Source organism: Dermacentor albipictus, unplaced genomic scaffold (genome assembly GCF_038994185.2).
Source record: "Dermacentor albipictus isolate Rhodes 1998 colony unplaced genomic scaffold, USDA_Dalb.pri_finalv2 scaffold_42, whole genome shotgun sequence".
Taxonomy (NCBI): Eukaryota; Metazoa; Arthropoda; class Arachnida; order Ixodida; family Ixodidae; genus Dermacentor; species Dermacentor albipictus.
Window position 1 is genome coordinate 1264569 of NW_027225596.1, and position 24393 is coordinate 1288961.

At 46.2% G+C, this 24393-nt stretch overlaps 1 protein-coding gene across 1 annotated transcript in view; it reads right to left on the reverse strand.

Moving 5' to 3' along the window:
• LOC135913663 (uncharacterized) overlaps nucleotides 1-22070 on the reverse strand; it is a 34154-nt gene extending 12084 nt beyond the window's left edge. The window contains exon 1 of the mRNA XM_070530044.1: nucleotides 21911-22070. The gene's annotated coding sequence lies outside the window, so the exon portion shown is untranslated. The remainder of the gene's footprint in view (nucleotides 1-21910) is intronic.
• Nucleotides 22071-24393: the final 2323 nt, after the last annotated feature.

Sequence of the window (24393 nt, forward strand, 5' to 3'; positions counted from 1 at the left end):
TTGCATCTTATGCTCAACTTGTTTTGAGGTTTCATCTTCTGCTGTTTTCTTATGCCAACATATCGGTTACTTCTGATGCAAGAAATCAACTTTTCTTTCAAATAAATTCAGCACCTGAAAGAACATGTTCTTATTATTATTGTCACCCCCCTTCCTATTACCAGAGTACGGTGGCGTGGACATGAACATAAATAAATATGAACCCACCTTCACCAGGATATTGCTACAACGGACTTACTATGCGGTTTTTCGGGATTGCTCTAAGTGCTGAAGCAAAGCTGCCGACATGCCGTGGATACTGCCACGGGAACCCTCGTACCTCCTGTAAATGAACTTCCAGGAATAGCTCGGGCGCATAGGAGACGACTACGGAAGGGCTCCGGGGCCCGAACCCCCTCCGAAGTTTTTCAGGGGGAGCAGGCGCAAGCCCCCTCTCCGGGCGCTGCTGTAGCCTTCCCACTAAAGTGTCATTACCGGAGTTTTGTCACCCGCATCATTTGAGGTTTGTTTTGAGTTGCCTCTGCCTTTTCATCTAATATTCCATTGCGGCTAAAAAACTACTGCATCATTGTTGGCGAGGATGTGCACGGCTTTTAATTCATACTAACGCTTAATTTCCGCAAATCCTGGCAATAGGAGGAAAAGCGAATTAAAATCACCAGCGGCCGCTACCTCATTCGTATTTGCGCACTTCAGCCTTTTTTTATTTCCTCTGTAAACCCTGTGCAGAGACAGTACATATTTAAATATTGCTACGATGCGCTGCTGTAGCGAACGATTATGAAAGGACTGACGAAGACTACGATGGCAGTGTAGAACACTTAATTTATTAGATATATCACGAAATCTATAAATTCCAAATTTTTTTCAAACTTGATTGGTGACTTTTTAAATGTAAGAACATTTTACTGCTGCCCAAGAGGCGTTTCCTCGAGTATATATAATCAATCACGAGGTGTTCCTCAAGGAGCTGTCACTTCACCATTACTATTTATTATTCTGATGTGTTCCATTTCTCCTCATCAAGATGTACAAAGATACGTATACGCGGATGACATTGCTTTCTTCGCATCAGATAGTCACATTCAATCTCTATATTATCGACTACAGAACTACCTCAACACCATAGAAACCTGGTTAAACAAAATTCGCCTTTCACTTAACGTTAGAAAATGCTCGATATTGGTTTTCCCCCTTAGCAATCCCGTTAACACATCGATATCCTATCGCCTCGAGACTATACCTCAAGTGGAGTCGGTGAAATATTTAGGTGTAGTATATGACGGCTCCCTCAGCTGACTCGGCCATATTGACCATATAGTTAAAAAAGGAGTGCGAGCAGTTGGTATGCTACGTAAGCTGTGCAACAGTCGGTCCGGAATGCGGAGAGATCCACTTTTAATGATATACAAAATGTATGTGCGGCCCATTTTAGAATTTGGATGTGTTTTATTTTCTGGTGCTCCAGCTGTAGTGCAGGTATGGTGTATTGGAATAGGCCAGTGTATCGTGCGTGCAACAGAACAATGGGAGAACCAAGGACGCTTATGCGATGACGCCATCAGTACGACGCTGCGATCGACCGGCGTGCCTAGAGCGGGAAATTGTACATGCTGTGCGAAACTCCACATTTATAAATTAAAATGATCTGAAATCAATTGAAGTTAATATAACTCACAAAAATAAATACTACAAACTGTTAGGATACTTCAATAACGCCGACTAAGCTTGCACGTTTCACACCACAGATCATGTAGTTTTCCTGCTCGTATGCTCGGCGTTTCAGTTGCAGAAGACAAACAGTTGTCTACTCGTTCCTTTCGGTAAGCACGCATATGATTTTAGTATTTCGAAACACACGGCGATAAGAAGCCCGGAAGGAAACCTGCACTGTGCCTGGTGGGTTGCACGGGATTCCTTTCAAGTTACATCAGCCATAAAGGCGATCGCCATGTTTCACTGAAGAAACACACACGCACACACGCACGCACACACGCACGCACACTCACACGCACACATACACGGGCGCATGCATGACCTCCACGACAACCATAACTGCTGATCCCGGAGGCCCTGTGTTGCACCTTTATTTTTCCTCTTGCCAGCAATGACTCCAGGCTGCAGTGACAGATGGCGCTGCAGTAGACCGGCGTGCTCCAGCACGCCCGGCGGCGCATTTACACCCGCACGATTCGCACGCGTAATTCATTTTTCCAGGGCAGCAGGGCCCTCGACTATGGTGCCGCCGCTCGGGGGAACGCGAACCACGGCGGCCCCGCGCTTCTGGGCGCTTTTGCTCCCTAAGAATGCCATTTCCCTAGGTACAAACGCAAGAAACGCCCCTAGATCCATTCGTCCCTAGACAACGCTGTCTGCACAACTACAAACGCGCGCTGCACTGAAGTTGCGACCTGCTCCATTCGCTGCTCTGCCGTGCTCTGCGGTAATAAATCATGTTTTCTCTGTCAAAGTGAATGCATATGAAAATTGTATAATCGCAAGGTGGTGAGTGAAACGTTTCAAATAACGACGCGCTACCAGTATTTATGGATGACTTTAGGGCCGACGCATCGCTTCTGATTCTCAGCCGGTAATCTGCACCATGTGAATGTATCGTAAATATCGCTCAGGTCATTTCGCATACCGTAAAGCAACATCATGGTCGCAATTGAAACGCATAAGTGGGTGTTACGTGCCCTCGCCTCAACTATGCCCGGGTGCTGCGCGCTTCCCTCGGATGCCACATGTACGGATCCCTTTGTCAATTCCCTCACCGCGCATGAACTCTCGTGCAAGCTTGCACCCTAAGAGGTTTTATCTCGTCCCATAACAATAATCGTCATCTTGTGCGCCTTCACTTTCTTCTACGCTGCTTGCCTGGCACGAATATATGCGCACGTCATCAACGTGACTTCTTGATAGGAAAGTAGCACGTGTATAGTTCTTAAGAAAAGAAACGCACGAAACGCTGATGATGATTATCGTTGTTTGACCAGATAAGCCCCAATGCAAAAGTTTTTAAGAGTGTGTAGTGCACATCGTTAACTTGTGAACAAATGTCCATATTTCCAGCCCCATAAGCTATGATTTCCTTCTACATTCTTCCATATATTGAGTGAAGATCGTTTTATCGGTGGGCACATTCTCGTTTGAATGGCCTTGCCCTTTCGCAGGACATGTACCTTAACGTTCAATTGCAAATAAAGTATGAAGTGTTGAAAACTACCTATTTTCGTATAGGTTGGTGGTGCCAGAATGCTGTAAAAATGTCCGCAGTAACATTCGGGCTACGTTGTGCCAATTCATATTGATTCATGCTAATTTGAGCTCGGCTATTGACAAATACATTACAAAAAAGAAAAAAACGGTGTAACTCAGTTTCAATCAGCAACTTATGTGGCATACGAGAAAAAAAGCAGAGAAAAGAATGTTTGCTGTCGAGGTTGGACTCCTGATCATGATTCGAGTGGAATCGTGTTGTTTTTGCACGACATCACTGCCCTTGCTCTTATGATTCGCTGAAACGTTGTCATCATTCTTACTGCTTTTTCTGGTCGATGTAGGTGCTATATTTGAAGCAAGCTTTCATGAGTAATCTTGCCGTTTTGCATTTGAACACCTTTTCATCTGCCATTAATTCTTTCCTGAAGCTGGAAGAGCTGACTGAATGCTAAAAGTGTTGAGCACCCCCCCCCCCCCCCAACCTCCAAAATATTTAATGGTACAAGTAATCTCTTAATAGCTGGCACGTCCATCTGTACAAGTTGCTACTTCCGATTCGGTGCCCAGCTGGGTGCTGCTAATCCTGCTATTTTGTAGACACTTTCCTCAGCTGCTCAATCTTTCCACAACAGCTACTGCACTTGTTTCTTCCATCTGCTATTCACAGCAACAAGGCAGAAGCACGGCATCAGTAATGTTTGTAGAACAGAATGCTTGGTGTAATGCGATTGTCATCGGTCTATATTAGTAAAGAAAGCACATTAAAATCATCTGAAAAGGTCAAGTATTCAGCGTTATCTTGGACTCTGCAGACAAATATCCTTCTGTAGAACGTGAAAAGCATTCTTTGAGCTAGGAACACAGGTCTAGCCATGACGAAAGGCAACATAAAGCTGGGACACTCGTTTTGTCACATGGCTCGCTTGAATGGGTCTTTGCTCCTGCATATAACGGCCTCTCTCTGAAGCCAAGTTCTGCAGAGTTATATGGCTTGCAATGCCGAGGTGTGTTGTGGCACCCTGACCCTCTGCGACACATACTGAAAGGACACTTGAAACAACTTTTCCTGCTACAAGTACTCAGCAGACACCCTCCCAGCAGTCAGGTTTTTGAAGGGCTTGCTGGACCATATATCAGCCCTCATCTTGCATGCTTTGTCCTAAATTGTTGACACCTTCTTGGAACAGCTTGGAAATTGTGACATACATCTGCGAGCAAAATTAGGAAGACAAAGTTTTCTGCGGATAAAGGAATTCCTTGACAACTCTGACTTGTAACATTAAATTTATGAATGCACTGCAACGGTTGCAATGCCAACTTTCAACTGCAGTTTTAGGTTCGATGTCAAAGATCAAGAAAGCTTTAGTTTTTTTTACTGATTCCCTGGTGTCCACACTTTTTTATCAGTAGTTTACTTCAATGGCATTATGGCACAGCCCTTAAAACACTAAGTGCTGTGGCAGATGCTGCCAGCAAACATTTGCCTCTCCTTTGTGCTGCTTTAACATTGGCCTTTAGACACCCTGCGCGCAACCATCCTTCAAGTGTGATGCATTTAACCTGCTGCTGCTGCTATACAACACTCCAGTGGCCTTGCTGACTATCATGTTCACTTGATTGCGATTTTGTGCTGGCTACCAGTCTGCCCTTCGGAACTAAAAAGCTCTATCTCTTTAACCACTTTCTGAACATTTCTGCTGTTCTTTTAAGCACGAGGTCCGAGCCGCACAGGATATTCCCTATAGTGCGCTATGCCACAGCCCTTGCCACTGTAGCACTGTGCCCACTCCTTGGCCTTGAGTGATTGACACCTCAAGCACTCTCCTCAAGGCTGCACCTCCTCTCCCTGGGTCAATCAACATGACTGATCACTCTACATCCACCCTCAGTTTTGCTGCCATGCCCTTCTATAAATGCTACCGAGTACGAGTACTCCAACACTTCACATCAAGTCCTGCAGTGCCCCACTCCTTCATCTCACACCAATGCCTAATAGAGCCTTGCAAGTTCACTACTTCGCCCTTGTGCTGCTGCAAACATGATAGAACATGGGATTAGCCAATAATACATGCAACCATGCCTTCCATGTGCAGTATTTTCCGCTGTAGCATTAGCAGATCAGCTGAGATCTACTTTCGTGTCCTCTGATCTGGCATATATTTTTTACCGTAATGAAATTAAGGATTTCAAAAGAATTGTAATTTTCAAATAAATTTCCAGCTTTTATTTAATGCTGTTTTTTTCTTGGTTGCATTACTATGTGTAAATTTTTGTCAACATTCACGAAAGTGCGTTTTGTACAAAGGTATCATAAAACTGAGGATGCATCTTCTTTTTAAGTCAACATAGTAGTGACTCGTTGTGGTGGCATTGTCGCTATGGTGCTGCGCTGCTAAGCCTGAGGGCGCGGGGTCGAATCCTGGCTGCGGACGCCCGTTTTCCGCTTATGCGCCGCACAGTGGGCGCATGTTAAGAACCTCAGGTGGTGAGACATATTCCGGATCCCCCTTTTATGGCGGGCCTCATAATGAGATTGTGGTTTTGGCGCCTGAAACCTCAGAATATAAACTTTAACATATTTGTGGCCACCAGTTCAATATGTCCATAGTATTCTTAAATTGTGCAACTGATAAAAAATTGTCTCCTAGTCCTTGGTGAATGCAGCACTAAGTTGCTAAGCAGGCTTTAACAAGACTTTCCTTTTGTTACGCTTCATGCCGTCTTTAACATCTCTTTATTAAAAAGTAAGCTAACTTTAAGAATAAAGCCTACCTTTAAAAAATGGGCATGTGCGAGCAGCGTTCCGAGTAGCATTCAGCACAACAGGCACAGCTCTCATGCAACGTTGCTGCCACATCGCAAACACAAGAAGGGAGGGGGGGGAGGCAATCCTTCTGAGCTGCTAAGAATTCACCCCACCTAGAATGCACTAGCAAATCAAGAAAAAGAAATGGGCATGGGCAGGACATGTAATGAGGAGGGAAGATAACCGATGGTCATTAAGGGTTACGGACTGGATTCCAAGGGAAGGGAAGCGTAGCAGGGGACGGCAGAAAGTTAGGTGGGCGGATGAGATTAAGAAGTTTGCAGGGACGGCATGGCCACAATTAGCACATGACCGGCGTTGTTGGAGAAATATGGGAGAGGCCTTTGCCCTGCAGTGGGCGTAACCAGGCTGATGATGATGATGATGATGAGAATGCACAACCACTTATAACAGTACGAAAATAAACTTCTCAATGTGTTGGCTAACAAGCGGTTGAAGCCAAAGTGCTTCATGCAGTCTTGCTTGTCACACGAGCTATTGGAAGCACGTTGAATAATATCCACAACGAAAGTGAAAATTTGCCGAATAGCTTCGAAAATACTTCCCATTGACACAAACAAAACTTGGAATAAATGCAGAATCTTGTTTCTATCTCCGACGTACACTCTCCTTCTCTTCCTCTGTTTCGCTTTGGCGTTCGAGGAATCCGGTCACATTATGCATAGATGTTTTGGTGGACACAGTTCCTGTAATTGCAAAATAGCGAAATAGTCCTACACACTGGGAAGTTTCAGAACAACTGGTGACATCACGTGACACAGACACTGAGCACGTCACAGACTAGTGCTTGCGAAAAGAATGGGATTGCAGTTGCTTCCTCGTGCATTATGACAATATGCATTACATGGCAAATTTTCATTAGACAAAGGCTGTAAAACAGTGACGTTGGCATGCGCGTGCAGCATTTTAGTCCCTCCCGATTACACAATCAGGCCACTCTTTGTGCAGCAACAAATGTGCAAGCAGTGCAAGTAAACATGATTCCACTCTACCGAATGCAACTTTGTGTGAGGCATAATAGTGTACTTTTTTATATTCTGAATAACTATAGAAGAGTGAAGATAAAACAGCCACTCTTAAGCAGAAACTTTATATCTGTCTTTTTGCCCCCGCCGGTTATTATAGATATAAGAGGGGCTTGGAGTAAAAATTTATTGCACTAATATTTTTGTCAAGGAAAGTCTTCGACTGTGCTTGCATATTTTGTACTTCACAGCATGCTCAATATTGTTCATGATGTGCCTGGAGTATAACACACGTCAAGCGTATGGCACATCCATACAGCGAAATGACTATCATGTCACAGTAATTTGCAATCTTGAATATTTGTATAATATTTGTGATAAATTCTCTATCGGATTACTGATGGCAGCACTGCTCATGTGGCTCTCAGATAACTATTTTAAAGCACCGAATAACAAACAGCGCACAAGAGGAGACAACGGGATAGTGCCCCTCCTCGTTGTCATCTCTTGTGTGCTGCATGTTATGTGGCGCCTTAGAATAGTTATAGCGAATAGATACCAACTTGCCCAACAATATGTTCTCTTGTGGCTCTCGGAGTAACGTCACACTCTGAGTATACAGGACAAGCAGTTTTATTCAATGTTTCTTTCTTTATTTGAACATTCCGAGGGCCCATCTCGGTCCAAGCAGGAGTGGGAACAAAAACGTGTCTTGGTGTGGTGCTCCATATGGCTTAAGCACATCTTCAGGCACAAGTGTTTTTGCACGTCCTTTGTCACTCTGGAGCCTCGGCAGCGTTCATGCACGTGGCAGCACTTTTATCTCTTTGGAAAACCATCCTCATTTTGTAAAATGTAGTCAGCAAGACGAAAGCTTTAAATCAGCATGACTCGGACGAAAGCTTCATAAAGAACGTACATGAGTTTCTGCAGTGCCACGCTCACAGCCTAGGAATTATCATCATGGGGGACTTTAACCTTCCAGACATTAACTGGAAGAAAATGCAATACTCATCACGTACTTCAGAAGCGCTAATTGATTTAATGCTCAACTTCAACCTACAACAAGTAGTTGATCGACCAACACGCTCACATGGTACTGCAAATAATATACTCGATCTAATACTACTCTCTGATCACTTCTTTGTAAACAAAATACACACTAGTATTGTTGAAGGTATATCTGACCACGATATTCCAATATGTCACCTACCTACCTACCTACCTACCTACCTACCTACCTACCTACCTACCTACCTACCTACCTACCTACCTACCTACCTACCTACCTACCTACCTACCAGTGGCGTAGCCAGAAATTTCGTTCGTGGGGGGCTCACTTTGCAGCTCGGCCTCCTCCTTATAGAATTAGTCGAGGGATAAATAAATAAATAAAGAAATATATATATATATATATATATATATATATATATATATATATATATATATATATATGTATATATATATATATATATATATATATATATATATATATAAATATATATATATATACATCATTCAACAGCCTTGTTTACATTGTCGTACATATGCAACGACCAGGGGAAATCTCAATGGTGCTGTCCTTTGTTACAATGTATTGCGCAGGAGCAGCTGTCACCGCTTGTGCATTGTAATTGCTCCGAAATTATAGTAGCAACAGAGAGCACATATAAAATGCAGGAGTTCTGCAAAATATACCAGGGCGAGCCAAATGAAAGTGAGCCAATGCGAATTTATGACAAACGGGGTACTTTATTTAAAAGTAGTCACCATGAGTATTTAGACACTTGTCCTACTAACGAGTCGCGTAATTTCCGTCTCATAAAACTCCTTGGGTTGCTGCCTCAAAAATCTGTAAATGACTACACGTCATCTTCCGACACGAATCTGGTTCCCTTGAGCAGTTTCTTCAAGTTTTACCAAATGTGGAAGACGCAAGGCAACAGGTCCGGGATGCATGAGGGATGTTGCAGCGTTTCCCACTTGAACTTTGCCAGTTCTGTATTAACCACATCAGCGACGTGGGAATGGGCAATATCGTGAAGCAAGATGTACCCAATGCGCAATTTTCCACGTCGTTTATTCTTGATTGCGACACGCAGCCGATTCGACCTTTCACAATATCTGAAACGATTTAGAGTCTCTCCAGGTTTAGAAAATTCGATCAATAATGGCCCCTAAAGATATAAAAAGAAGTCAACACTTTTCCGGCAGAAACGACGGCCTTTGTTTTCCTTGGGAGTGGTGAATTCAAATGTTTCCACTGTAAGCTTTGCCGTAGTGTTTCAGGCTACTAGTAGCGGCACCATAAGTCATCCCCGGTCACAACTGCAGACAAAAAGTCGTCACCCTTATCTGGGGTTCTTTGACGTGCACCTAAATTTAAGTACACGGGTGTTTTCGCATTTCGCCTCCATCGAAATGCAGCCGCCATGACCGTGATTCGATACCCCGACCTCGTGCTCAGCAGCCCAACACCATAGCCACTAAGCAACCACGGCCTTTTCAATTGTGTTGGGGGTGATTGCATGGTGGCTTTGGCCCGGCCATAGATCGTCTTTGTAACTTTCATGTCCTTCTTTGAACAGTTTGCTACAACGCTTCACAGTGGCCAATGAAACGCAATGTTCAACGCATACGGAAGGCATACGGCGAATAATTTCTTTTTGGGAATGTTTGATCCGCACCGATGGCACCGGCTGTTGGAACCTCAGTGCTGACGCCCGTTATTGCAACTGGGTCGCAAGCCCCAAGGGTAGCGTAGGCCTGGCGGCCTGGGGCACACTGGAAGCATCTGAAGGTCCCAGCAAAGCATGAGGCGACTGCTAACAGAACAACTTGTTTATTCTAGCATCGCAAAGAGCGGGCGGTCAGGTCGACCGAAGTAGAGAGACGGGAGAGCACGTTACTCAACAGCAGAAATCGGAGCCTCTCTCCTGGCGTCCGGGGGCAGCTGCTCTTATACTCTCGGAGTTGAGAGCAAGAGGGAAGGTCACGAGATGACACCCCGTGACGGCAGCGACGGACGGACTGAGAGACACGTTGGAACAAGGAGGTGACGCATCAGACGGGCCGGCGCCGGTCAGACCTCCTCGCTTCACACTGGGGGAGCTCCTCTCCCCGGCTGCCGCGCTTTGACAAGCGTGGGCACACACACACACACGCACACACAAAGACACGTGGCACTGAACATGCCGGGACGCGCTCGGCGGGGCGCGCTCGCGGCCGCTCCGAACGGGCCAAAATGTCCGCCGCTCGGAACGAAGCTCCGGCGTACGTTGCATCCGCGCTGGCTTTACCGCGCGTCGTAGGCGAAACGTAACAAACCGCCCCGCCGGGGGAGGGAGATCCCGATGGTCAGGGGACTGCATCCGCTGTCCGGAGGGATGTCGCTCGATGATGCTCCTAACCGAAGTCGGTCGTCCCTTGGCGTTTCTTGAGCGCAGCGCACCGAGAAGGCCTCGTTCTCACGTTCAGGTTCACAGAGGACACTGCAAAGTGACTTCGGGAGAGTTCTCATTTTTCTCTCGTTCCCAGCAAGCGTTAGAACTACGCCGAAACTCAGCTGCTCAGTCAGCAAGCACGGCACAACCCTCACTAAGCCATGCCAGGCTCTTTTCCCTTTAATACTACTGCCTAGTTCCTTACAGTAGTCTAGCAGCACTCAGAACGCGTCCACAAATTGGAAAATTGCACTAGAAAGCACATCATCACTTTGAAACACTACACAAAAGCAATATGTTAAAAATCCTGCCTCAGGAAGAAAAACATCAATAACAAACAATTTTGAGGCTGATTCCCACGTTAGGGGCTTCGACTTAAGCCATCGGCGTTACCGTTGAGACTCCCCTTTTTGTAACGCACCTCAAAGAAATACTGTTGCAAAGCGAGGCTCCAGCGCAGGAGGCGGCCATTTGTGAAACAGATGGTCTGCAGCCATTGGAGAGGGCAGTGATCCGTCTCGAAGCATGCGAAGCGGAGATCGCAGCGAGCGACCGTACACTAGCTCAGCTGGCGAAAACCCCGTAGCCGCATGCGGCGCGGTCCTCAATGCAAACATCACCCCAGGCAGAAACAGCTCCCAATCAGTTTGTTGTTCAAACCACAATGCTCTCAACACGCGCTTCATGACGGAGTGGAGCTTCTCAACGGAATACGACTGGGGGTGGTGCACTGAGCTGTGTAACAGCTTTACCCCGCACCTTTCGAGAAAGGCTGTCGTCAAAGCGCTAGTAAACACTGTGCCCTGATCTGATTGGATTTCCGCAGGAAAACCAACTCGCGCAAATATGGACAGTAGTGCATTGACTATCTCAACTGAGCTGAGTTCTTTAAGCGGCACTGCTTCAGGGAACTTTGTCGCTGGGCAGATCACAGTCAAACTGTGTCTGTACCCCGTGGCTGTTACCGGCAGAGGTCCCACTGTATCAATAACGAGCCGTCTAAAAGGCTCCGTAATGATAGGTACCAACTTCAACGGCGCCCTCGATTTGTCCCCTGGTTTGCCCACCCGCTGACAGGTGTCGCATGTCTTCACAAAGTGGTCTGCGTCCCGAAAACACCCTGGCCAATAGTACTCTTGCAAGAGACGGTCCTTAGTTTTCTTAACTCCTAGGTGTCCGGACCACGAACCCCCATGCGACAAGCGCAACAGATCCTGACGATAGCACTGAGGCACGATCAGCTGATTGAACTCCACTCCCCTGCGGTCTATATACTTCCGGTACAGGACCCCACCTCTTTCCACAAAGCGAGCATTTTTCTTGGCGACACCTTCCTTGACAATGCAGCGTATGTTTTCTAGGCTGCCATCCCTCTTTTGCTCGTCTATCAAAGCCGACCGGCTGACTTTTAGCAACCTATTAAGTCCGTCTGACGTAGGCGCGACGAGCAAATCTGCAGATAGCTCTTCTAACTTTCCCGCATCGGGCATTTCCTCTCCAGTATCTGGTGCCTTTAACGCTACAGGCTCAATTTTATTCAGTTCGGGCGTGCTCTGAATATCACCTTGCTGCGCCTCTGACCCTTTCTCATCGTTCGACAACGTCGGCCCCGCAACTACCGCCTTTGCAGCGAGCTCCCGAACCTTCGATCTGGTTAAGGCCTGAACGCTAGCCTCACCAAACAAAAGCCCCTTCTCGCGCAGGAGGTGATCGGACCTGTTCGAAAATAGGTACGGGTACTGGGGGGGCAGCATAGATGACACTGCCGCCTCCGTCTCAAGTGCTCCGAAAGGTCCTTCAATAAGCACTTTTGCTACGGGCAGACACACGCTATGAGCTTCCACGGCTTGCTTGATCCATGCGCACTCGCCCGTGAACATATCGGGTTCTACGTAAGAAGGGTGAACTACATCCATCGTAGCTGCGGAATCGCGAAGCACTCGGCACTCCTTCCCGTTCACGAGGAGGTCTCGCATGTAAGGCTCGAGAAGCTTCATGTTCTCGTCAGTGCTGCATAACGACAAAAACACGACTTTTGTTTTTGTTTCTGGACACTGCGCCGAAAAATGACCCGGCTTCTGACACGTATAACAAACGCGCGCTTGCCTCGCCTCGAACCGCTTTCTGCGTTCGGCTTCGGCTGCCGCCGTCTCCTTACGTTCAGTCGGACTGCTTTCACTCGCGTCCGCACTACGTGTGTCCCCCTTTGCTCTCATGGGCGTGAACTTCGGCCTCTCAAACTTGGAGCCAAATTCACCCTTTTGACCGTCCTTAGCTCCGCGAGCCCGACGCGTCACGAACTCTTCGGCTAGCTCAGCGGCTCTAGCCACCGTACTAACGTCTGTACTAACCGTACTAACCCAGTACCGCACGTTCTCAGGTAACCGACTATAAAACTGTTCTAGCCCGAAACACTGCAGAACTTTCTCGTGGTCACCAAACGCTTTCTCTTCTTGGAGCCACTCCTGCATGTTTGACATTAGCCTGTAGGCAAACTCTGTATATGACTCACTTTTGCCTTTCTCATTTTCTCGAAACTTCCGACGGAACGCCTCCGCGGACAGCCTGTACTTTTTTAGCAGACTCGATTTCACTTTGTCGAAATCCTCTGCCTCCTCTCTATCCAAGCGAGCGACTACGTCGGCCGCCTCGCCGGGTAACAAAGTGAGCAAGCGCTGTGGCCACGTTTCCCGAGAGAACCCCTGCTTCTCGCACGTTCGCTCAAAGTTTACCAGGAACAAACCAATGTCCTCTCCAAGCTTAAACGGCCGCATTAGGTCAGTCATTTTGAACAATACTCGTTCTCCTGCACCGTGTGCCTGATTTCCATTACGAGCGCGTTCCATCTCTACCTCGAGACGCTTCATTTCCAAAGCGTGTTGACGGTCACGCTCTTCTTTTTCTTTCTCGTTTCGTTCTTTTCGTTCAAGCTCATCTCTCTTTGCAGTCTCCCTCTCCTCAATGGTCTCAAGGCATTCCGACAGCTCGTCATCCTCAGCTCCTAACTCAAGAATAACCCTTAGCAGTTCTGGTTTTCTGAGTTTGTCTGAGACATCCAGACCCAACTCTCTTGCAAGCTCCAACAATTTCGGTTTGCGCAACGACTTCAAATCCATGGCTGCTCTGAATGCTGCTTTCTCTACTGCCTACTATTGTCTTGCCGCAACTAACCCGGCAGCAACGACAACCACAATTACCAGCTCTGTTTCTGACACTAACAAAAGCCTGGCAAAACTCAGAAGAAGAAAGTCCCGCACTCACCAAACCTCGCAGCCAAGAATTCAGCGCAGTCGTTCCGCTGCAGGCAACCAGTCATCACACAGGGCTCGTTGCACTGCTCCCGGATGGTCGTTGTGCTGCTCAGCATACAGTCAACCGCATATCTTCGCTGCTGGCCTCCGTTGTCGCGATCTCACCGCTGGCAACCAGAGGTTTGATCCGCACCGATGGCACCGGCTGTTGGAACCTCAGTGCTGACGCCCGTTATTGCAACTGGGTCGCAAGCCCCAAGGGTAGCGTAGGCCTGGCGGCCTGGGGCACACTGGAAGCATCTGAAGGTCCCAGCAAAGCATGAGGCGACTGCTAACAGAACAACTTGTTTATTCTAGCATCGCAAAGAGCGGGCGGTCAGGTCGACCGAAGTAGAGAGACGGGAGAGCACGTTACTCAACAGCAGAAATCGGAGCCTCTCTCCTGGCGTCCGGGGGCAGCTGCTCTTATACTCTCGGAGTTGAGAGCAAGAGGGAAGGTCACGAGATGACACCCCGTGACGGCAGCGACGGACGGACTGAGAGACACGTTGGAACAAGGAGGTGACGCATCAGACGGGCCGGCGCCGGTCAGACCTCCTCGCTTCACACTGGGGGAGCTCCTCTCCCCGGCTGCCGCGCTTTGACAAGCGTGGGCACACACACACACACGCACACACAAAGACACGTGGCACTGAACATGCCGGGACGCGCTCGGCGGGGCGCGCTCGCGGCCGCTCCGAACGGGCCAAAATGTCCGCCGCTCGGAACGAAGCTCCGGCGTACGTTGCATCCGCGCTGGCTTTACCGCGCGTCGTAGGCGAAACGTAACAGGAAACATCTTCATTTGTCAAAAACCTCACGACACCAAGCTGTTCAACTTTTGGAGTGTCCATTATGTCACGCAACCATGTTCATTCCAGTGTATGAGAGCATTAAAGAACATTTAACCTCACCTCTGCATGTCACTTGTAAATGAGATGCGTATGTGCTACGCGCATGCCTCGAAAATAATGAACCGAACCATTATAGCGCGGGGCGGGTTGTCTCACTTTCATTTGAGTCGCCTTCGTACATTAGATATGCGCAGATACAATGGAATATACAAATGTGAAGGTACAGCTTGATACAGGGCAAAAAAATGTGACTGGAAACAAAGTTCACTCTGCATGTACACAAAACCTCGCAACAAGATGTTTAAATATACGTATACATTTCCAATAAATCTACGTACCTAAGAAAAAGTCACTATATATAATGCGTCAAACTAGGCAAATAAACAGGTTGCGCAACCGCAGATTCACAGATCACAGCACGCCCCCCTCCCTCCACTCCCGAAATGTACCGCGTGCGACGGAAGGCGGCGCGCTTCCTCCCCGCTTTTCTCCCTTGCGCACACAAGACTGAGCCTACATCGTCGGCTCACCCCCTCGCCCTTTCCCCGCACGCTTTCACTCGCACATAGAGCATGCGGCGCGCGGTCACGATGTTATCGCCCTTGGCCTTTATTTATACGGAACATGCGGGCAACGGCAGGAATGCACCTGCAGTCTTCATATAGCTGCTATTGCAATAATATAATAGCGTCGCGCAACTGAAGCGTCCCGTGGCCCATTACTTTCCGCAAGAGAAGTAACAAAATCGAACTTTCACCATGCGACAATTCGCTGCGTCGCAACAACGTTTTCTTTTTTTCTTTTGTGGAGCGGGGGGCGGCGAAATAGAATAAAGCAACAGAATGCATGTTGGCTACAATTGAATGCCTACTTTGGGCGCCTAGTGTGGCTACCAAAGGAATATAGAAGAAAACCTTTGACGCTTGGTCCACTGAAAACCATACGCATACTGCTCGGTATCCTACACCGGCGAGACAAAATATTCCGGAGAGGTTGCGCTCAAACGAACGCGTTGCAATCCGTCCAGTCCCCGCAGTGCTGGCGACGAGCGACTATGCATGGTTTCTTTTTCTCGTCTGCTAGCCAGAAAGCGTCCAAAACTCTGCCAGGCGAAAGTGCAGTCGGCCAGAGAAAAACGAACGCGCATCGAAGTGCGCCGCGTGGTTGTCGAGGCAGCACGAGAAAAACGCATGCGCACTGGCTGGATCGGCAGCCCGCGGGTTGCGAAAAAAAAGAAAAAGAGAAAGAGGCCCAATGTATCTTCGCGAATAAAAGTATAGGTAGAAAAATAAATAAGAACTTAGTTACAATGGTGGCTTTAGCGTCTTGACATGGATGCTTTGGCGCAGGTGAAAAAAAAATGTTCATATGCTTTTTTGCGACCTGACGGCCCAAATAAACCACCACAACGCTTTGTCTCATCGGACCTCGCTGCGTGCTTTGTCAACTTGTCTGATAGTATGTTGATTTGGCTTGTCTCGTTGTATGGCCCGATGTACGACTTTTGAAAAGTCGATGCACCTTTGGCGTCAAATGTTTACAACAGCAATAAACCCACGAAGTTCCGGAATTGAAAATCTAAAGCACGACTTTGGAAATGTCAATGCACCTTTTGCATCAAAATGTTATGAGAACTTTATACCCACAAACTTTCAGAATTGAAATCCAAGCGCTCCGTAGATTCCGCGGCCTCCGCGAGATGCCGAGACGAGCCCGCTCGCCATCAAAGCGCCCTTGAAATTTTGTGCTCGGTGGGGCTCCTTGCGTTACGATATGTCGCTCCCGATGCATGGGCGTTTCCACGAAATCCAGCGCGCTTTCGCAATGTTCGCGCTAAAATGTCTTTACGAGCGCGAATTAAGGATATTCTAGACAAAATCGAGCATGATTTCTGGCAACGGGAGTTGTTTTGGTCGGCGGCGCATGACAGCACGAAAAAATTTCGGGGGGGGCTGAAGCCCCATAAGAGGGGGGGGCTTCAGCCCCCCCCCCTCTTATGGGGCACGACGCCAATGTTTTGACGTACATGGCACATGAATTCACGTATTTTGCGGAAATGTCTTGCAATCCTTCAGCAGACGCAAATTCCCTCTGGATTAAGTTTAAGACAGTAATACATGACTGCATTCAACAATTTATACCGTTAAAAACAAGAAAATCGCGCAAATACAACCCATGGGTAACGCGTGAGGTAATTCATGCCAAACGAAAAGTGAGAAGGTTACGACGGGCTTTGAAGAAGGCTAATAATGAATCACTTCAGACATCAAAATTGCTTACCGCCAAGGCAGAACTTAAAGTCAGACTAAGTCACTCCAGAAAAGAATATTTTAATACTACCCTGCCTAACTTCGTAAAAAGTAATCCACACAGATTTCGGAATCACTTCAGTGCACGCAAAGTAATCACGCCAGAACGACCCCAAGATGAAAACGTTTGTCTAGCTAATGCATACAACAAGTACTTTCAATCGGTATTTACTGCAGATAACGGGTTTGTCCCCCCAATAATTCCTACAGGTTTCACTATCGACTCACTAAACATAACTGAATCGGGAATCTTTAATCTCCTACTCGGAATAGACACGAAAAAATCTAGTGGCCCTGACGACGTCCCGAACGAATTCTTAAAGCGATACGCAGAATGGTGCAGCAGGTATCTTGGCATTATCTATCGCATATCACTTTTAACCGGACGTGTGCCAGATGACTGGAAAAAAGCAAAGATAATACCAATCCATAAATCAGGTGACACAAACTCTCCTTCCAACTACAGACCGATATCACTAACTAGTACATCGTGCAAGATACTAGAGCATATAATTTTAAAACACCTAACAACATATTTTGAAGAGAATGGCATACTAACAGCCAGTCAGCATGGATTTCGGCACGGGATGTCAACAGTAACACAATTGACTGAAGTTCTACATGACCTAGCACAGACTATAGACAAGCGCGGTCAAACAGATATAATATTTCTAGATTTTAGAAAAGCATTCGACTGTGTGTGTCACAACAAGCTAATTGCAAGATTCGAGTGAATTATTGGAAATGGAAGCATTACAGCCTGGACTAGGGATTTTTTGTCACAACGCTCACAGTTCGTTTTCCATGATGAAGCATCATCTGATACAGTTCCTGTCACATCTGGCGTTCCCCAGGGCTCGGTCTTGGGGCCCTTACTATTTTTCATTTACATCAATGATATCGCCAATAACATAGCATGCAGCATAAAGCTTTTTGCAGATGATGGCATTATATATAAAGAAATAAGAAGTTATGAAGATCCCCTTACTTTGAACAGATGCCTTAAGGAGATAAATGCCTGGTGTGAACAATGGCAAATGTCTATTAACATCAAGAAATCAGTGACAATGGTAGTAACAACAAAGAAGATTAAGTCAGCATTCACCTACCTTCTCAATGGTACACCCCGAACTAATGTTCAGCAACACAAGTATCTAGGACTGACTCTAGCATCTGACTTGAAGTGGAACAAGCACATTGCCAACATCACTTCACCAGCCACCCGTAAGCTTTTCTTCCTTAAAAGGTTCCTGAAATCTGCTCCCAGTCATATCAAACTGCTGTGCTATAAAACCTTTGTGCGGCCAGTACTAGAATACGCCAACACGGTTTGGTTTCCTCACACAAAGACAAACATACCCGAAGTGGAAAAAGTTCAAAGGAAAGCGATACGGTTTATTCACAAGTACAAAACTACTGACTCGCCCACAGAACTCCTGGCTTCATCCGGAATGGACACACTGGTAAACAGAGCAGAGCAAGCTCGGCTAAAATTCATACACAACCTGTTGCACAACCGCTTTAACATAAATTCTTCAAAATACATTACTTTCTCTACGTCCCGTATTTCACGCCATAAGCATAATAAAATGTTAGTTGAGTACCGTTGTAAAACGGACACATTTAGATACTCTTTATTGCCTACTGCTGTTAGGGAGTGGAACCACCTCGACTCAGCAATAGCTGATGTAGACTCGCCTTCAATTTTTAGTAACATGATAGAAAAGAATAAGGAATAACTGCTAGAAATATTTTAGTCTTATGCAACTTCGCTTTTTTTTCATTGTTTAGATCTATCTCTTAAGTTATGTTATGTTAGATTGTACTAAGTCATGCACTGTTAGGTTGTAAATGGTTGTGTTGCATTTATATTTCACGAGATTGTATTGAATGACACTTTATTGTATTTATAACATCTGTTTTATTGTTATAGCTGACTTCACTAATTATATGCATGAAACGATGTCTTTCTTTTTTTGCATTTTGTATTTTTCTAGACTGTACTGTGTAGCTACATGTAGCGTATCTAGTTTATTGTACTTTGTATTCACATGCTCTATGAATAATGTTGTATCAACGCTTACATTGTAACAATATGCCCACCTGCTATGGTCTCGATAAAGAGACTGGCAGCATTGAAAATAAATAAATAAATAAACCACAGGACGAAGAGAACGACACAGATCACAGCGATGACTAACTACCAAGTGTCTTTATTCTATCAGTCAGCATATATATAATCTACCACTATCGCGAATAAACAAAATACACAAAAGCAACAGACATTCGGCACGCGCAGGTGCAATAAATTGTAATCAATGAGATAGGACAGCCATCTGCTTCCGAAGGAGTGAAATGGATGAGAAGCTTACACATTTGTTGCCGCTATTATGGATGTAAATGGCTTCAGAAATAAGACATGCACGTTCATCATGGTATTTTGACAAGAAGGTCACATCTTTAAAAGACAGATTTCCACCCCATTTATTGCAATGCAGTGACAAGTGATTATCTCTACCTTGTTTTTCAACTTTGTTTGAATATTTTCGCATGCAGTCATTGATACACCTCCCCGTTTGACCGATGTAGAAAGGCCTGCATGAAAGAGGAATCTTGTAAGCTACAGAGTCACAACAGTGAACAACAAACATGTACCAGTGCTGCTTTTTACAAATTTTATTGTTCTTGGTCACCCGACTGACTTGTTGGCACAGGCTGCCTAACTTATTTAGGCAAGTGAACAACAGCCTAACGCTTGCCCTGCTGACAACCTTCTTGAGATTAAGCGTCTTGAGGCCTTCTACATCCATACTAGCGGCAACGCATTTGTAAGCCTCCCATCCATTTCACTCCTTCCAAAGGAGGTCTCTTTAATATCTCATTGATTACAATTTTTATTGCCCCTGCGCATGATGAATTTCTGTTCTTTTTTTCTTCGCGATAGTGGTAGAGTATATATATGCTGACTGCAAGAATAAAGACACTTGGTTGTTAGTCAGCGCTGCGGTCTGTGTCCCTCTCTTCGTCCTGTCGTTTAGCACTGTTTTCTGCTCGTATTCATGAATCAACCAGCCCAAATGCGTACCCTCATGCATGAATGTTCTCTTTGTGCGGTGCACCCTGGAAGACACAGTACAGTGCTTCCATTGCTTCACGTAATGTAATGAAACCCCAGCCGAAACCGTGCATAATCAAATGAAGTCGACAAAAGTGCATGTATAACCGTGATGAAACCGTACATCAGCTAAGGCAATCTACAGTTGCAATCAAACTGTGTGAACTCGACAAACTGAAAACTGAAGATATAGTGGGCCTGTGAGATCACCGTGGCAAACAACATAACCGTTTCCAAAGCAGCACTCTGTGCACTGCACCAGATTGATGCCAGAGGCATGTTCTGCTATAAGCTTAGCAGCATGTAGAGTCAGATAATTTCAGCAACAATCACCCTGGGCCGACCCTGTTAGTCAAACAAGTTGGGAACAGTTCCTCAGACACATTTTGGTTTGGTTCAGCTTAAAATAACGTTTATCTTTGGTTTGGTTAGACACCCTGGTAAGAAACAAGGCCAGATGAACAGATGCAATTAATTGAACAACTTTGACCAAACAAAATTTACTGTGCATTAAAGTTAGGAATCCGGTAATATTGTAATTTCCTTAAAACTGCATCCTTTTTCCTCATGTGAGTAACATTTCAAGCCCCTGTTTTAGATTCACAACAGACTGTATATACTTCTTTTTTACATTTGCCTTGATATGCTATGAATGCACACTAGTTCTGAGCATGATCATGTTCACAGCAAATCTGACAGTTCAGTGGTTCAGAAAGCTTTCACCTTGTTTAAAACAATAGGAATGCAAGACATTTATCTTAGTATGACTGCTCGAATGTAATATCAGTACATGGTACCAAAACCAAATCCTCTTAACGTTGCAAAATGCAATATCCAAAAAGTTAGCATGGTTTGCTTTCTACACAGCTGCAGCGGTGAAAGAAAAAACTGAAGAATTCATCAATTGCATTCTGTCTAACTGCTGTTATACGTTGTGCACATGACAGGACTGTTAAGGGCGGCTGATGGTTTCACAGAGGGCACGTTTGCCCTGGTGTGTGCCACAGTTTAGCTGCTTCATTTAAGTGGCTGATGTGAGAGCTACAGAGCCATGGAGCTCAACACAGTCATACCTCGAAGCGCTCTTGTGCATCGGCTAGTACCTCGCATCTCTCTGCTAAAATGTTACGAATGTCAATGCCAGCTTTCTGAAAGTGTGTAGCAATTGATCTTACAAGAGGTGAATATCCGAAAATATTTCAGTCTGAAAGATGACTTTTTCTTGACTGCAACAGGCAGCCCACTCATATTTGCCACATGATTGGGACGTATAACAACTGGGAAGACGGCAGCGTGCAGCAACCAAGCCCACCAAGCCCGCAAAAGCTTGCAAGTAGAGGCCCGAATTCAACACCAGTAGAAAGTGCAACAGCGTTATCAAGTCCCCGCACACGTACACTAATATTACAACATCGGCAGCGCCCGTAACTTGCGCACTTGTTCTATTTTACGCGTACCACCCTTCTATTTTTACTAAAGTTTCGCAGCGAGATTGAACTTCTCTGCTTCGCTTCATTCAGTAAAACACTTGGAGCCGGCATCGGCGAAGTTCTTCCGGAACTTGTGCTGCTAACGGACAGCGAAATCAGTGCACGCCAACACGGGCTTCTCCAATGGCGAAGTATAAAATATTTTTTTTTCTCAACGAACCAGGCAATTAAATGCACTATGGTAAGTGTTGTGTCATTTAACAATGCGGAGCAAAAAATGCGATACTGTTTCGATATCTAGAGAGAACTGCCGCAAATAACGACGCAGGTCATGGTTGCGATACCTAGCAGCGCTCTCAATTTCACTCTTAAGCAAGCCCTGAAACAAGGCAATGGTGACCGTATACAGCTGTATACCAATGAAGCATGTAAAATTAAAAACAATAAAGATTCACCTCGATAGGCAGGCCACAGCAAGTTCGCACAGGATGAAGGGACGAGTTGCTTGCCTTCAGGTATGACGGATACACAAGGCGTCGCCAATATCGACGCTTGATTTTGCAGATGGAACTAAGTATACTTGTAACGCAGCCGTATATTTATGAGCACAGTGTCATGCACAATAACGCAAGCAAGCTTGGTACGCCAGTTGCTTCGACTTAAATAAGCCAAACAGGAAGCCGTCATGACACTCGTTTCAGAAAGCAGGTGGCACCATCGTATGGCGCTTTGCGTAGTAGAAAACCGAAACCGAAACTGCCTAACAATTTTTGTTTCTTTATTTGAGCGCGTGCCAACATCCCGTTCCTTGTCGCAATAGAAAATCACAGGGCGTCTTAGTCGGCATCCAATATTTCCAGAAGACAATATGTCACAGTAACAGCGCCCATGGCTGACGAAACAGTCACTAGAACTTACGTAATTACATTAGATCAATTAATTCTTCTAACTGTTATGCACCAATGGAAGTAATACGCAATACCTCGATCAAAAGGAGGACTTTCGAGCGCGATCGAGAGCCTCAGCGTGATCTTGGGTGCTATTCTGGACATTCCGCCATTTTCATCGATGAGTGACGTAGGCGCGACGCAAACAAAATGGCGCTGGTGGCCCGGTTTTGCTTACGTAACGTGACGCCAACTTGACGTTTTGCCTAAGAAACTGAAATGAAGGCACTGAATGTAGCGTTATCGGCAAAGCAAAACAGTTTTCCTCCGCAGTAAAAATAAAGCAGCTATCTCAAAGCGTATGATTATTCCGTCGAAAACGCTTCTCACTTCCGTCGTCTGCTGCGTACAAGCCGTCGTCTGCTTCAATAGCTAGTATGCGTGTCCCTGGAAAATGGAATGAGTCATCGCATGTTGGCGCCAATGCGCTTGTTTTCTTTCTTGAGACAACATACGCGACCTACCAGTGGTGATGCGAGGACGTTCTAGGCCACGTTATCGCTATTTCGAGAAACGCAAGTGACTCAGCCCGATTCGGCTGGCTGAGAAACAGCCGAATATCACCGATAGCGTTGCGCGCGCCAGAGATATCCACTAGAGCGACGCAAGCGCCGGCGCTGCCATCTCTTGTTCATTTCGCTCGTTTCTCGCACCACGGGAGGAAACTTCAAGGCGCCGCCTTGCGTACATTTCTTTTTATAAATTAGAAAGAGGCCGTTGTCATAACGTCTGATTGTGCGTAAAGGCATTAATCTCGATTACAATACAAATGCAGCAGTGAAAAGTGGACAACAGTGCTGAAAGTTTCCTATATTCAACCAATATTATTTCGTATAAACGCGTTCTTTTAAAAAACGATGGCCCCAAACACAAATGCCAACACCACCCGAGAGCGGTGCAAATACTATGAGCACGCGTTATGAACAAAAGATTTTCGTGGCGCCAAACGACGGGGAAAATGTGGCGATACGCATTCCTCTCGGCTGCCATTGCATATGGCTGCCCATTAGCATAATTCGCGCGGCTCGTCGCAGCAAGAATTATGGCGGAAAATCTCAGCAATGGCGGCCCAGCGCAACGTCACGCATCGTCAAAATGACGATTACGAAACAGCCCTTCCTGTGACGCTCCTCACGAGATATTCCTTCAGCCAATCAGCAAGCTGGCATGGCGCATATCTTGGATCGCCACCACATATTCGCGCAATTGCAGATGCATTGCACTGGCTTCTGCACGCTACCGCTCACATTCTTTTTGAAGCGCTAACATCACAATATATCTGCCAAGGGCCAAAAAAATGTATTAGTCCATAAAATTTGCAGCTCCACGTCACGTTTCGTCATCTTGATGAAAACGCAAAATTGCATTTTGCAATACTTCCGCTTCCCGGCACAAATATCAAAACACGTGACCTTTCGACAGCTAATCAGAGAGTAAACATGGCGGATAATGGCGGCCGTGCAGCCGCCATGCGTGTCCAGAATAGAGCCCCTTAAGTGCCCCGTATTACGGCATCGGTTGGTTCGGTGAAGGTGAACGTCCTATATAAGCGGAAATGTTAGCAGAGTCAATTCTGCCTCCACGTGAAATGCCCGGAGGGACAGGGTGATTTAAAGGAAAGAGCGACTACTACACATTTACGTACATGTCACAGTAGAGCCTTTGTACGAAGCGAAACCCTGGCGAAACCGCTCTTGGCAGCAGACCGCGCAGCTGCCGTAGCGCCCACGGTGCAGACTACGTGGGTCGACGGACGCTCAGATAGCTCGCCGCGCTCCCCTGCGCAGGCATGAGAGGTGCGGATACAGCTAAATTTGCACCATTTACGGGATAGCGCACGGAGACGGCAGACTAGCCAGAGACCACAGTGCAGCACCAGGTCACCGTGACGTCTAGTAGTAGTAGTAGTAGTAGTAGTAGTAGTAGTAGTGGTAGTAGTAGTAGTGGTAGTAGTAGTAGTGGTAGTAGTAGTGGTAGTAGTAGTGGTGGTA